Genomic DNA, 15,010 nt, shown 5'->3' with positions numbered 1-15,010 from the left:
GTTTATATAAATAAGTTCGTTAAAATTAAAATAAGACTTGACCTAAATAAAGGTCTTAGTTACCAGGTCATAAAATCCCTTAATTTTTTTTGATTAATAGTCAAATTATATAAATGCCACAAAGTCCGTAAATGTAAGTAGGTATCAAGGTGGGTTCATACATTATGTAGGTAATTTAATGTTAATTATAAAGATTCGCACAACATAACTCACGAATTAGAGGTAAAAAATCAATAAAGAGCAGCACTATTTACATTACGTCCCATCAAACAAAACACAACGCAAATAAAACGCGTCGAGACTATTCTATGGGATTAAGGGTCATATTGGCGGGAACGTTATATAAAGGTTTTGGTTTGTCAAATTAGTTAATTAGAGGTATATACACTTTTTTTTACAGTTGAAAATTCGTTATAAAGAGGTTGTTCGCAAGAAGTCTTGCAATGTAAAGGTATATTTTCCATTGACTGTTATGGAAAACTCAAGGGGATTAAGAAAAAATTGTTAAACCGAGGACGTTGTTAAATAGTTTCGTTACATTAAGGTTGCATGCATTGTATCTATTCCCTTGTAGGTAATTAATATTTTTTAAGGCCAAGCACTAAGCAACAGTTGGCTCAGTAATTAGAATACGTAGAGATACCTCTCAATACAGCTGTACATCAGCCCAGTCGTATCCGGTAATCGTTCTCGACAAGGCTCGGCGAGTAAATTAACCCATAGACACAGCCCGCTGAGTGTCTCGACGGATCTTCGCAGTGGATCGCATTTCCGATCCGGTGGTAGATTCTGCGAAGCACTGCTCTTGCTAGGGTTTGTGTTAGCAACGTTATCAGGTTAGAGCGCCGTGAGCTCACCTACTTGTTCTGTGAATCTATTATAACCCCTCGAGGTTACTAGAATAGGTAGGAATAAAAAAAGCCAGTGATGTATATCGTTCGGGAGGGTCGATTTACTCACGCCGTAATGTGAATACGGATTCTTGAATTTAGTCAAGGGACATGTAGCCGATGCCGCTATAAGGTGCGGTGCGACTGCCGATGTTCGAATCCCGCAGGCAAGTACTAATTTTTCTATTTAAATGGTTTATACTCAATTGTCAATACGAATGTTTTGCACGTTGTTAAAAATCAAACCCAGACAGTAACACTGGTGGTAGGACCTCTTGTGAGTCCGCACGGGCACGTACCACCACCCTGCTATTTCTACCGTGAAGCAGTAATGCGTCTCGGTTTGAAGGGTGGGGTAGCCGTTGTAACTATACTGAGAACTTAGGACTTATGTCTCAAGGTGGGTGGCGCATTTACGTTGTAGATGTCTATGGGCTCCAGTAACCATATAACACCAGGTGGGCTGTGAGTTCGTCCAATCATCTAAGCAATAAAAAAAACCAAAAGTAACAGTATAATGTAGCAGTTAACAGTTTAACACAGTCGGGTTCTTCGAAAACTTATAACTCGAGAAAGGCTGTACCAATTTTTTTGGTTTTTAAATTTTTTGTATTTGTCTCTCTGCCCCGAATAGCAGAATCAAAAACATTGGAAAATTTACGACAGTAATAAAATAAAAGAAAAATAATAATTTTCCCATACAAAATATTCATGGGTTTCGTAACTGTCTAACATTTACATAATGTTCATTCCGTTGATACGGTAAGTACTACCCATTGATACAGTAAATTCTCCCCTTAAATTAAGAACGTATTTAAATAAAGTTTTCGAATCGACAAGATATACTCGTATATCTACAGTATTCATGGTAGGCAGCGGCTCGGCTTTTCCCCTGGCATTGCTGAAGTCCATGGGCGACGGTAACCACTCACCATCAGGTGGGCCGTATGCCCGTCTGCCTACAAGGGCAATAAAAAAAAATTCATATAAACACGCATTTTCGATTATTTTTTATGTAGAATAATATCGGTAGTGAAAAAAGATTGACAGATATATTGGTTGTCAAATATTTGTTATGCGTGCGATCAGAAATTTATTTTGTGTAAACTAAGGAAAATATGTCGAGCTACGATACGCCTGGTTTGTGCTGCTTTATTGGCAAAGTAATATTTAGTTCAGCTAATCTGTAACACGACATTCATTGACTGTTAGGCGGTACGAAGCTTGACGGGTCAGCTAGTTTCGTATAATTACCTTAATTGTTACTGATCTTCAATTTTATTTGTCAAACGGGAAGCTTCGAAATAAGCCCGTGCTGCACTTTATAATACGCAGTTTTTGGCGCAACGCCAAGCTTGCTAGCTTTCGGAGCATAATTCTCGAAATTTCGATGTACCTATACGTTAAAGTTAAAACGTTAAAATGTGAGCTCACAATACGAAATGATAAACGAGTATTTTATTTTGTCTAATTACAAAACATGCACTTGTCAGATTGGGAGCTCTCAAGCATAGAACATTTCCACATGCGTAAATGTAAGCTAACATTTGCCACCATGTATAATAACGAGCCTAGGATTATATACTTATCGTCTATTTAAAAAATTTCACACATTTATACTGATCAGAGTGGTTTTCTCGCGGTTTATAATTACGGTCTAAAGACGATTAAAGAAAGAGATTTGATTCACGCAAACGTCTACGTTTAAGAGAAAATTGGCATCAATCAAACCGGGGACAATCTACGTTAAATGATATTCCGCCCCAATTAGCACCCCTCTTATTAATCCATAAAATGGCCGACACGATGAAACTTCTACGAATAATTACGAGTTCGGCTTTTATGTAAGATAACTTTCGTCCTTGAAAAAAAAAAGCGTAATTTTCACTTTTTAATTAACGACAAAGAAGATACTCTATAATTCTATACTTTATTCGTTAATTTCGGTAACTTGGAATTAATAAATATAGGTAATAAAATTATGTCCATTGTAACAATTCTTGATAAGAAAGTATATTTAAGTATCTAAGCAAAATAAAAAATAAAAAAACTGAGTTTTAAAACGTCTACTAAAAATGGAATGTTTTTTATTTAAAAAAATATAATTAGTTCGCCAGAGTATCAGAGAAAACCAGTTTCAGTATAAAATTTCTGAAAAAATTACCTCGAATAAATAAAATAGAAAATTTGTAAATTCCTTTTCACTTTAACATCGTAATTCCGAACTTTAGGTCGCTAAATTTAGTATAAACTAGCCAAAGCAAAACAAACTTGCCAACTTAAAGTAAACTTTAATATTAATGCCATAGCTTATAATTTGCTTAGGATCTGTTTACTCAAGTCACAGAACTTTGAAGCAATTACAGAGCCTTTATCATTACAACCGTGCGATTGAATTTTCCAAGATGATCCCGACATATTGCGTTATATTTAGAGCCACTGTGTTTAACTACAATGCGTTTTAAGAGATCATGATCGACCCTTCGGGTTTTTTTTCGAAACCCAATGACTGCCCTTTTCAACAATAAATTGTGCTTTGTAAGTAAGAGTAAAGTAAAAATACAAAATATCCGTTGTTCTTATACAGTTGGGACTTTGGGTTCTATAACTCGAGCATGAGCACCCATTGAGCACTCAAAATCCATGAGGACGTTCAGTAGGTGTGAGAATTCAAGTCACAAAATTCACCTTGATGGATTCAACAGTCATGTAGTATCTGTTTTTCTTTAAGCGAAGACTTGATGATCCGTGAGCTATGCGCCCGTCTATTGGTTGTTAAAAACAAATATTGCTTGGTTTTAGTGCATGTAACATGAAACGACTGGGTTACGTTCGGGCACTCTTTATATATTTATGATTCTGTTCGTAGTTGGTCGGTTGGTCTACGGGTGTTTTTCTGACACACCTACTTTAATATCCATGAAATAAAAACAGTAGTAAAATAAAAACCGCTTTTATTTGTAACAGAAGTCTGAGAGGTTGAGTTTAAAGCTTTAATTTAGTGTCATAATTTTAGTTACTTGTTGTAAATAAATATACTCGTAAAATTATTACTGCCGCGTTAAGGTATATACGTACATATGTATTTCTGTAGCCGTAGGAGATTAATACTGAATTATAAGATTAAATTTGAATTTGTAGATTACAGAATTTTGTTTACAAATACAAATTGAAATTCTCTGTTATACTGTTTGCGAACAAATAGGCGTCTCTCTTCTAATTAAACCAGTTTTGGATTTGATATAAATAAAATTATTAAAATCAGGTTTATTAGCTTAGTTCCAAATTGTTCCGAAACTATTATTTACTAAAAAACAGTCTAACGTCATCGTAAATGGCTTAAAAGTCTAAGTCCACATTATTATTTACAAGTTTTTTAATATTATTCGAAATAAAGCATCAACACCGATGCTTAAAGTAGAAATACAATTAAATTTAAAATTGTCATCAACGGAATGCAGACATATTTCAGTTAGTTACAGACAAAATTTTAGAGACATAAATATTACTTAATACACTACACAGTATCAGGAATTTAAAAATAGTAATTCGAACTATATTCAAGTACCGGAAATTTGCAAATCCCTTTCGATAAAAGGTAGGGTATACCGTGCACCGAAATTCTCGCTTCCACTGAAAATGCTTTTCATGAAATACTCCGTAGTATTTGATCTTTCTTTGCCTCCGACTCTCAACGAAATTCGTGAAAGCTGCGTCCAATATTAATAAAAATTGCTTCCGTTTGCGGGACGCTACGAAGCGCCCTTTCCGGTCAAAACGGAGTTTAATATAATTATTCGAAATCTTCTAGAAACATAACTTTATAACTCATGATAGATCAGAAAATCAATGAAATACTTTTTCGCATTCCGTTTGAGGGTATAAAAGAACATACGTCGTACCTATGAACGTCGTACGTACGAAGAACATACGTGGTCAACGATGTTCATGATCATTAGCAATACTAAGGGTATAGCTGAGCCGTGGTCTGCGGTTTAGTACTCTTTATAAACCTTCTGTTTAAGAGTCATGTCATAACGCTTTGAAATTCAACTTGGACGGGAGCTCTTTCCAGAGCTGAATGTTACGCAGCAAAAAATATCTCTTACATTAATAACAATATAGAGAAATACAGTAATAGGGGATAACACGGTAGATTGGTTCCGCGTTATAGGAAACGCGTTGTAGAAGTATTTTCGCGCAGCGATTTTCTATGGCCTCATATAACGCGTTATGTACAAATATAATATATATACATACATATGTAATACGATTTTTACAATTCAAAAACTAGAACACAAATTTAATAAAATAATTTAACTTCATTTTATAACAACACAATTGACACAATGTGCAAAGGTACGCGAAATTAATAATGAACTGCACAAATTATAAATTTCACAGTATGTACAGAAATATGTCGTGTGAAATTCCCGCATTATATAGATATAGGGGAATACCCGTGTTATACGAGGGACTGAAATGGCGTAATATGAAAATGCGTCATAAGAGTACCGTGTTATAATAGGGATTACGTATATACATCGAACCCGTCGCTCGCGTCGAACGGCTCGACGAGCGAATTAACCCATAGACACAGCCCACGGAGTTTCTCGCCGGATCTTCTCAGTGGGTCGCGTTTCCGATCCGGTGGTAGATTCTGCGAAGCACTGCTCTTGCTAGGGCCGGTGTTAGCAACTCTCCGGTTTGAGCTCCGCGAGCTCACCTACAAACGTTAGGGTGAAGCTGAAATAGCCTTTCAAGGCTATCAGCATAGGTAATAAAGTATATTCCATACATTTATCAACAACAGTATACAAATTGCGGATCCTTGTAAACGTATCGGAGCGTGAGATCGAAGATTTCATTTAATAAACGTACAACTTCGCCTAGGCACAAGCATATTATATAGGTAATTGGATTCATCTGCCGAAACGATCTCTGACAGGAAATTCACTTTCTAGACGTCTGGCGCACTACGATCGCGAACTTTAAGACGTATTTTCCAATATTGATATCGAATTTTGGTCCTCTCTATATATTGCAGGGAATATGCTGAATCATTACAAGAGTTTTACGTGCATTTAATATATTTATGTAATATTGTAGTGTGATTAAGTGGAAAAATGTCGATCGGTAATGTTTTTGAAGTGAAAACTTCTTTAGAATCGTTGTGATTTCAAACCGGATGCAACGGAAAAAACGACAGGTAAGAGACACAAATACAAAAATGTGTAGGATGAAGCCAGCAGAGAATGAGACAGAAATATACATACTATTTAATACAGCGCCATCTGTGAGATTTTTTAATACTAACGTGTGTATGAAAGCTCTTGTAGTGAATTTTAATTTAGGATTATACGTGAAATTAAAATATCAATTCACAGAGGGCGCTACCTTACAATTATTTACTAATGACAAAATTTTACATATACTAGATAGACTAGATAGACGTTTAGGATAATTGTATTTTAATTTTGGAAGGTTTCACTTCTACCACGTGTGAATTGCACACATTTTGTTTTTTTATTTTAATAGTTATTGTAACTCGAATTGGTTAAAATTCGTTAGAACTGTTTTGCTTTTGTATTTTATTAAAGAGCACTTCATTTATTTCATGACTGTCGATGAACATACAAACGCATAGGTTATGTTCATAAGAGGTTAGTGAAGCCTCAAAATACCTTCGTTCGCTTTATTAGATCGAAGTCTAAACTAATTCAGAATACCGAAAATAAAATGAGGTTTCCGTTGCATATAAGTACTATGTTCACATTAAAAATATTTATATGTGCACAGTGTACCATGACACGGCACTATCTAAGTATTGTTTGTGAGATTTAAACACGATGAACTATAAATTGTATAGAAACTCAACAAACAAAAGAAAAATTCAAATCAACCCAGCGAAAAGTACTGCGGTGCTATTTCAGAGGGGAAGCTCCACACGGATTTCCTCCCGGATTAGGAGGAGGAATCTCACACCCCCGATTACTCTCTTTAGACAACCCATACCCTGGGCCAGGAAGGTCAAGTACCTGGGCGTTACCCTGGATGCATCGATGACATTCCGCCCGCATATAAAATCAGTCCGTGACCGTGCCGCGTTTATTCTCGGTAGACTCTACCCCATGATCTGTAAGCGGAGTAAAATGTCCCTTCGGAACAAGGTGACACTTTACAAAACTTGCATAAGGCCCGTCATGACTTACGCGAGTGTGGTGTTCGCTCACGCGGCCCGCACACACATAGACACCCTCCAATCTCTACAATCCCGCTTTTGCAGGTTAGCCGTCGGAGCTCCGTGGTTCGTGAGGAACGTTGACCTACACGACGACCTGGGCCTCGACTCTATCCAGAAATACATGAAGTCAGCGTCGGAACGGTACTTCCATAAGGCTATGCGTCATGATAATCGCCTTATCGTAGCCGCCGCTGACTACTCCCCGAATCCTGATCACGCAGGAGCCAGTCACCGTCGACGCCCTAAACACGTCCTTACGGATCCATCAGATCCAATAACCTTTGCATTAGACGCCTTCAGCTCTAACACTAGGAGCAGGCTTAGGGACCTCGGTAACCGTACTCGTCGAACTCGACAAAGAGTTCGCCGTGCAACCTAACCCATGAATCAGCTCGCTGAGTTTCTCGCCGGATCTTCTCAGCGGGTCGCGATTCCGATCCGGTGGTAGATTCATTCGCGAAGCAATTGCTCTTGAGTTGTTAGGTCTCCTTCGGAGGCGCTCGGGCAGTTGTTAGCAAATCCCGCCCCTCTTCGCTGAGCCTTTGCTCGCCCACCTGTCCTGGTGAAACTGGAAAGGCCTTCGGGCCACCAGTAAACTATCAATCATAAGAAATTGCTGTTGCAGGGCGACCTGCGCCTGAATGATTGTTATGAAATTTTGTTCAAATATAAGATTTGAACTATTGCAATTAATGAAATCAGAATTTAGGTTTCAGTGTAGCAACAAACAAAGCAATGAGATAGTTTGCATAAAATAAATTTTCCCTATAAGAAGTCCTTTTACATTAATTTTTTTTGCTAAAATATTCAATTTTTTATTTGTATTTTCTGAAATTGGCAGCTACACGCTGTTTTTCATGCAATAACTTGTATTAAAATTGTAATTTGTGATGGTCAATGAAAGAAATGATGAGGGTTTTTGCATCATAATTGAAAGTTTGTATTTGCGTAGTATATAATATGAGCCTAAATTATCATAGTATTATAAATTTTAATAGTTTTTTTATGTAATACAATACAATACTTAGTTACTCTCATAACTTACAAAAACTATAAATGGAGGAAATGTAAAGTGATACTTTCATTCAAAATCAATGGAAATTCCATAAATACATGACACACGATTAAAACTCTTGCAATGAAACTCACAAGATGCGACAAGTTTTAGTATTATGTTCAATTTTATTATACTCAATGGGTGAGGTGGTTCCTCTGGTGGTGAGGGGCTCAAGAATTTCCTGACGACGACAGTATGATGGCTCGACACAGGCATGAGATTGCACTAATGCCGGCCCCAGTTTATAGCTCTGTTAAAGTGGGAAATATAAAAACGTCACTCGTTTCGTTTTATACCTGCTTGCTGTGTTTCAAAGAAGTAAAATAAAAATTTAATTAAAATCTTTTGAACCTGCGTTCCACCAGGTGCTTTAGACAGGGCAGTTTTTTGTTGTTGTTTACCTCTGTTGCATTTTGGAGTTCTTTTAGAAGCTTCTTCGTATATTTATTTCTGAATAGAATATAGGTTTCTTAAAATGTTCGCTCAGTGATCGTAATACGAACGTTATCACTAAGATCACCAGATATATATGAGCTATCTTATTTATTTCAAGTTTTTTAAACTGTCTTTCGTACATGACCGTAACTATTGTGCACCAGAAGATATTTAACAAATTACTGAATTACGCTAACAATATTTGCAACACAAGATTACATACTAGTTACCGAACAAACAACTTTTGGACCATCGGTCTACCGAGCAATTTCACTCGCTTGGTAGAATTCTATTTCGCGATTCCTTACCGTAAAAAAAATTGATCCGTAACTACATTTCGTCTATTAACAAAAAAAAGGTGAAACCGAATGATAAACGTGGTTGAAAATGGTTGTTAATGGTTTTTTCTTTGCCTATATTTACAAATTATTTTCCATTATCTATAAAATCACAACATTACATTAGAAAAATAAGAATACAGGGTGAAATGTAAGCCAAAAATACTACATTTCTCAATCGTCTTTCTTGAAATAATAAACGGTTTTTTGAGACTCTCATGAATATCTTGAGAATAGCTTCACAATGCCGCGCAACGATGGCATTCGTGAGACGACAAAAGGTTCGAGCAAATCTAACGATATAATAAAATAAATCTGAAACTAATACAAAGACATTTTTAAGAACCTAATTAGGTAATACCTTACATTATTTAAGTTTAGTTCAAGAACTCTCTAATGTCACTGAAAAATTATTTTGCCTTAGTGAACTTTCTTGATTAAGACACCAATTCGAAGTAAGCCTTTGGATTGTCCAATCAAACAAAACTTACAACCGTGTTATTATTCTACAATACTGTGTATAAACAAATTTCTTCACTGCCGAGGACCCAAGGAAGTCACAATTGCTGTTCAAGAGCATCAATTAGTTATAGGGATCCCTCAATTTATGAGAAGGTTTTCTCTCTAAAAAAATTCTAGGTTTCGTTTGTTTTTTTGTCATTGATTGGAGGGTAGTAATCTTTCCTAGGAGGTTCAGTCAGCTTAGAGAATTTTTGAAATATTTGTAATAAATCAAAATGATCTTTTTGTTTATTTATTGCTTATGTAGGCAAACGCGCATATAGCCCAACTGATGATAAGTGGTTACCGTCGCTCATGGACATCAGTAATGCCATGAAGTACAGCGTAGAGCCACCTCGCTGCCTACCATACTTGCCCACTGAGTTTCTCGCCGGATCTTCTCAATAGGTCGCGATTCCAATCCGGTGGGAAATTCTGCGAAGCACTGCTCTTGCTAGGACTAGTGTTAGCAAATTCTCTCAGGTTGAGCACGTGAGCTCACCTACCCGTCCGGAATAGCGGCGTAGCTGGAATAGCCTCTTAGGCTACCAGCGAATAGGTATGAAAAAAAAGCAATGCTTGTTTAATGCTTACCATCTTACTTAATGAGACATTTCGGTGACCGATGACTGTATACTATCGTTTTTGTTCCGATGTGGAGGGAAAATTTGCTAAAAAGAGTAACTTCTTTCTCTCGTCACACCAAGTTCATTGGTTATGTTATTTTAGTTAGTTAGCTTTAAGTATTGTCGTTGCCATATTATTATTTTATCGTTTAACTATTTATGTTAATATATAATACACGTTCCAAGTAATCGTATCGGTCTCTTACGACCTAACCACGTATCTTGGTGCATTCGATATTTCATATTATCTGTCCTGCAAGGCAGTCTGGAAGACCGCCGTGTGCATAAAATTCCATTTTGCATCATTATTTTCGAGTAGCTGCAGTATTTTCGTACCCCTTTGGAATTCGCTGCAACGAGGCATTTTAAGATTATTTCTGCGGCATACTTCGTGTAATATATTAAATAGAACGTTTGTATTGAATTTATACTTCTTTAGGCGCGTTATGAAAAATTGATGAGAGTGAAATTTTACGATGCGCGCGCACCGTGACACAAAAATAACAGAAATGAAGTTGTACACTAAATCGCTCATTACAATACGACCGACGTAACTTGGCGAGTCTGAATATAGCCGCAGGTGAACTTTCGCGCATGTACACTCGTAAAAGAAAGTGTTATTAGCATTCATTTTTTAGTAATATAAATGACAAAATTATTATTTAATATAATTCATACTAAATATTATTAAATTATTAACGTTAAATATTTATTATTAATTATTTAATATTTAAAAAAAAAGAAAAAAACTTAATAAAAATAAAGTATAACTTATTACGCGCGTACATAAGTACACGCACCCTTTTTATGTTTTCGTATTAATTCATAAAATTAAATGTTCTATTACTTTGTTATAATTCCTTTACCAAATCTACAAAAATTTTAGGTATAAATGAGAACAAAATACTACATATTAAGCATGAAAATTCGCTTTTACTCACAAAGTCACGGATCTCCAGTCCGGTAGATACGTTTACGAAGACCTTTCAAAAAGCGTTTTCGTTATATTTTACGGTAATTTACAAACTAATAACTTTAGGAAGTGTATCTTGAATAAATAAGACGAGGAAACTTTATAGTCGTGAGGAAGCTTCTGAGTTCAGGCCGTCGGTAAATCATTTAGGCGAGAGAAACATTTGTGCTAAAATATTAAGAAGCCGGGTGCTGGTAATGTTTATATTTGGAAGACTAATTTGTAATTTTACCATCGAAGAAGAGAAATAGAATAATTGAAATTTTTAAATAAATTAATATCAGCACTATTCTGATTCGTCGGAAGCACAGGACATTGCAAAGAAACGTCCGTGTCGACAGGTAGCCCGCCTGCTTTTGTTAAAGGTACCGTTGGTTGACCATAGAAAAGTGTAACAATTTTGAAAAGTATTAAATATTCTATTTGTAATAAAAAAAAACCTGATTTAATTATTTAGTAACAGAGATTGTTTTCGCAATACGCTCTTTTTTTTACTATTGAAAGCTCCATAAATGTCATCGTTCATTGATTAATTAATACACAAAAACTGTCTCTCAATCCGAAATATTACACGGAAACGAAGTCTAGCTTTTTTTAAAGGAAAACACGCGCTGCTTAAATAATATCTCAACGCTCTACGTGTATCTGCGGGATTGCTAACATCCCGTGATATATGCGAAAACGCCCGCGGTGAAACTTTACCAAATAAATCCCGCATGCGATCAAGTATGAGAAATCACAATAATCAAAATATCTGAGTGTTAGCGTATAGTGTTACCAGATTTGTAAATTTATTTTTCTAACTTTTAAGGAAATTATTCTTATAAATATTTTCCGGAAAACAATATTTGTAAAGTTGCTTCCGTTATTAGTATTATTGGTGGTATAGTGTCTTGTGAGTACGCACGGGTAGAGGTCGGTAAAAAGTAAATTAACTGATTATATTTAGGATTGGGAAAGAAGATTTTACTGTATTCATTAGCTACAATATTAAGCTGAATAATATTTTTATTTCCTTAATGTATTATTTCTATTATGTATTTTATTAAAGATTAGATACGATAAATGTTATTACTAATAAATACAGTTTTGATATTTACTTTGTATTTCTTCTAAAACACCTAGAATTCGTACATTGGTTATCACTGTAAACAAGAGTATTCGAAAGGGTGGAAAAAGTGCAGTAAATCGTTTTTATTGCATTTTATTACATCACGAGACCGCCCCTGCGATCCAATGGTTCGAAAGAATTTACATATGAAAGTCCTTGAGTGATACGAATATTAATGTCGTATTAACGAAACAACGCGTACCGAATGAATGTATGAAAAATATTTGGGGATTTTTATTTATATGAACGAAGAATTATTTAGGAAACACTACATATTTTAACATCTAAGTAGCTAAGAATAGCCGAAATGTTTTTTTTAAAGCTCTAATCTCTATGCCTTAATATGCTATGAATGTATCAATACCGTATAATATCATTCACCGTGCGGTTGCCGGGTCCATCGTGTTGCACAGAGAGGAATTTATACGAAGAATGCCAGCGGACTTACAACCCTAGTGTGGGTTAAAGGGGCCCCAATCAATGCGCATTACGATCACCTCCATTCTCCGCATTCCTCTCCTTACCTAGCCAACGTTGATAAGAACCTCAGAAGTAGTTCAAATGAAGAAATCTCAATAAAACTAAATTATGTCAATAATACAATAAAGTCTGGACAGACGAATATTATCCACAATATCCTGTAGATTTTATCGATTTCAGTGGACCAGTGAACATTACCTCTTTCATAGTTTTTTTTTTTTTCATTTAACCGTAAAATCTTCATTATAGTTACTGTTTTTAAATATGACCTCTTTCGTTCATAGCCACTTGATTTTTTTTCAATTAGGTACAATGTGTCCCAACCCTAGTAATTAATGTTCTGATTTCCATGCATCATTCGTTTATATTATTTATTATTCTTATTATTATTATTATTCGCCTATATACTATATTATTAAAAGTGTATTTAAAGACGTCTTTACGGCTCTGTCGAATTCTCAAACACTGTCTTTGGGGACTTGTAATTGGTATTTACGGTTGGTGCGTTATAGTTGTTCTTATGTTCCTTCGAGCCGCAATAAATGTGATCGACCTACACAATAAATGTAAACAGATAGGTATTTTTTTTTTCGTAACGATCTGTCTACAATTTCTGACGTTAATGAATAAATAAGAGGATCCCGGCAAACTCTCAAGACAAAGAGAACGTTGTTCCGTAATTTGCGAACCCGAAATAGAATGAATATAATAAGTACATCGTTTCAGTAGTCTTTTATTCAAAAATTAGGGTAGCCGCAACACAAATACTCTTGGGAACGTTACATAGAGACTGAACGTGACTGAAATTACTTATTTGTCTTGAAATTTAATTTAACATTCGTTTTCGTCTGTAACGGGCGAGTGAACAACAAGAGTCCAACCAAAAATATACCAAATAATCGAATATAAGCGTAGTTAATTTTTTTTATTATAATTTTTGTTTGCCTCGTATTAATATTGTTGTATCGAAATGTTGTTTATATAATAACCTAAAATTTGTAAAGATATCAGTTTTTTATAGCACTTGTAGGCAGACGAGCATACGGCCCAACTGATGGTGAGTGGTTACCGTCGCTAATGGACTTCAGCAATGCCAGAAACAGAGCCAAGCCGCTGCCTACCGTTATGTACTCTCCACAAGCCTCGTTTGAAGAAGGACATGTCATAGCGCTCGGAAAACAAAGTGAAGCTCATTCGAAAGCCGGTACGTGGCAAAAAGGAAGTAGCATCGAAGTCAAAAAATTACAGAACAATAATCACAACCAAATAACTTAAAATTATATATGTATAATAATACATAATACTTAAATAAATACTTTAATAAAACAAATACAAGAAGAATTAGCTAACGTCAAACGTCTTGCGAGGCACGGTTATAATTAATACACGACACAAGAAATAATTTCATGGTTATAAATCTCAAGTTCACCGTTATACATACGTCTAATTACCGAAATGCGTGTTATTTTAGGCGAATATCGTTGGAATTGACTTCCCTGACTAACATTAGAATATCAAAGCGTGTTGACAAGACGCTGGCTCTGTGGTTTTTGTTACTTCAGATTACTCGGCCGCCAGTGAGTGTGAGGTTTCAATTGCTTCGTAATGCCCTCAAACATTTTACTTTAGTACTTTTACTCTAGTTAGTTCTTACTAGTCAAACACTTTTCATAAAGTGGTCTGATCGGGGCAAATTATTAATTAATATTTCAAAAAACATTTAAAGTTTAGCACTCAAAGAACTATAAATACATATCGAGGGGTGAAATACTGTTTGGTTTAAGAGACATTTCACTTAACAGATTGACTGCGTTATGCGACTCACACGCAACAATTCCCTGATGCCGCAGTCAAAACTTTTCGCTTGGTGCGTAAGGCGACAAGTCGACATTGCTATAAGTATGGGTATATGTATTCGAAAACATTTTTGAGGCCCATTAGGTCTCACAGCGTAAACAAGTCCAATCTTGCCTTGGAAAGATCTCATACGCACTGGCTAAAAAACCCTCAGTCTCGCAGTCAACGTGTTAAGACGCAACATTTATCTTTGAAATTAAAGATGCGTTTTATTTGGGATTAGCAGTTCGATGTTTTTAATAGAACTTCAATTAAGTTTACTGCATAGAAATAGCTGAAGAAGTTTTTTATTATGATATTTTTTCCAAATTTTAAAACTTTTTTATTGCTTAGATGGGTGGACGAGCTCACAGCCCACTTGACATTAAGTGGTTACTGGAGCCCATAGACATCTACAACGTAAATGCGAGATACTACCTAGTCAGGTCATAAATTGTGTCACATGTTTAATGTAAAATAATTGAAACAAGTTTATTCATTATATAACCATTCATATAC

The sequence above is a fragment of the Bombyx mori genome, chromosome 11 (genome assembly GCF_030269925.1).
Source record: "Bombyx mori chromosome 11, ASM3026992v2".
NCBI lineage: Eukaryota > Metazoa > Arthropoda > Insecta > Lepidoptera > Bombycidae > Bombyx > Bombyx mori.
The sequence above is the reverse complement of the archived record's forward strand: the minus strand, read 5'-3'. Positions refer to the sequence as shown.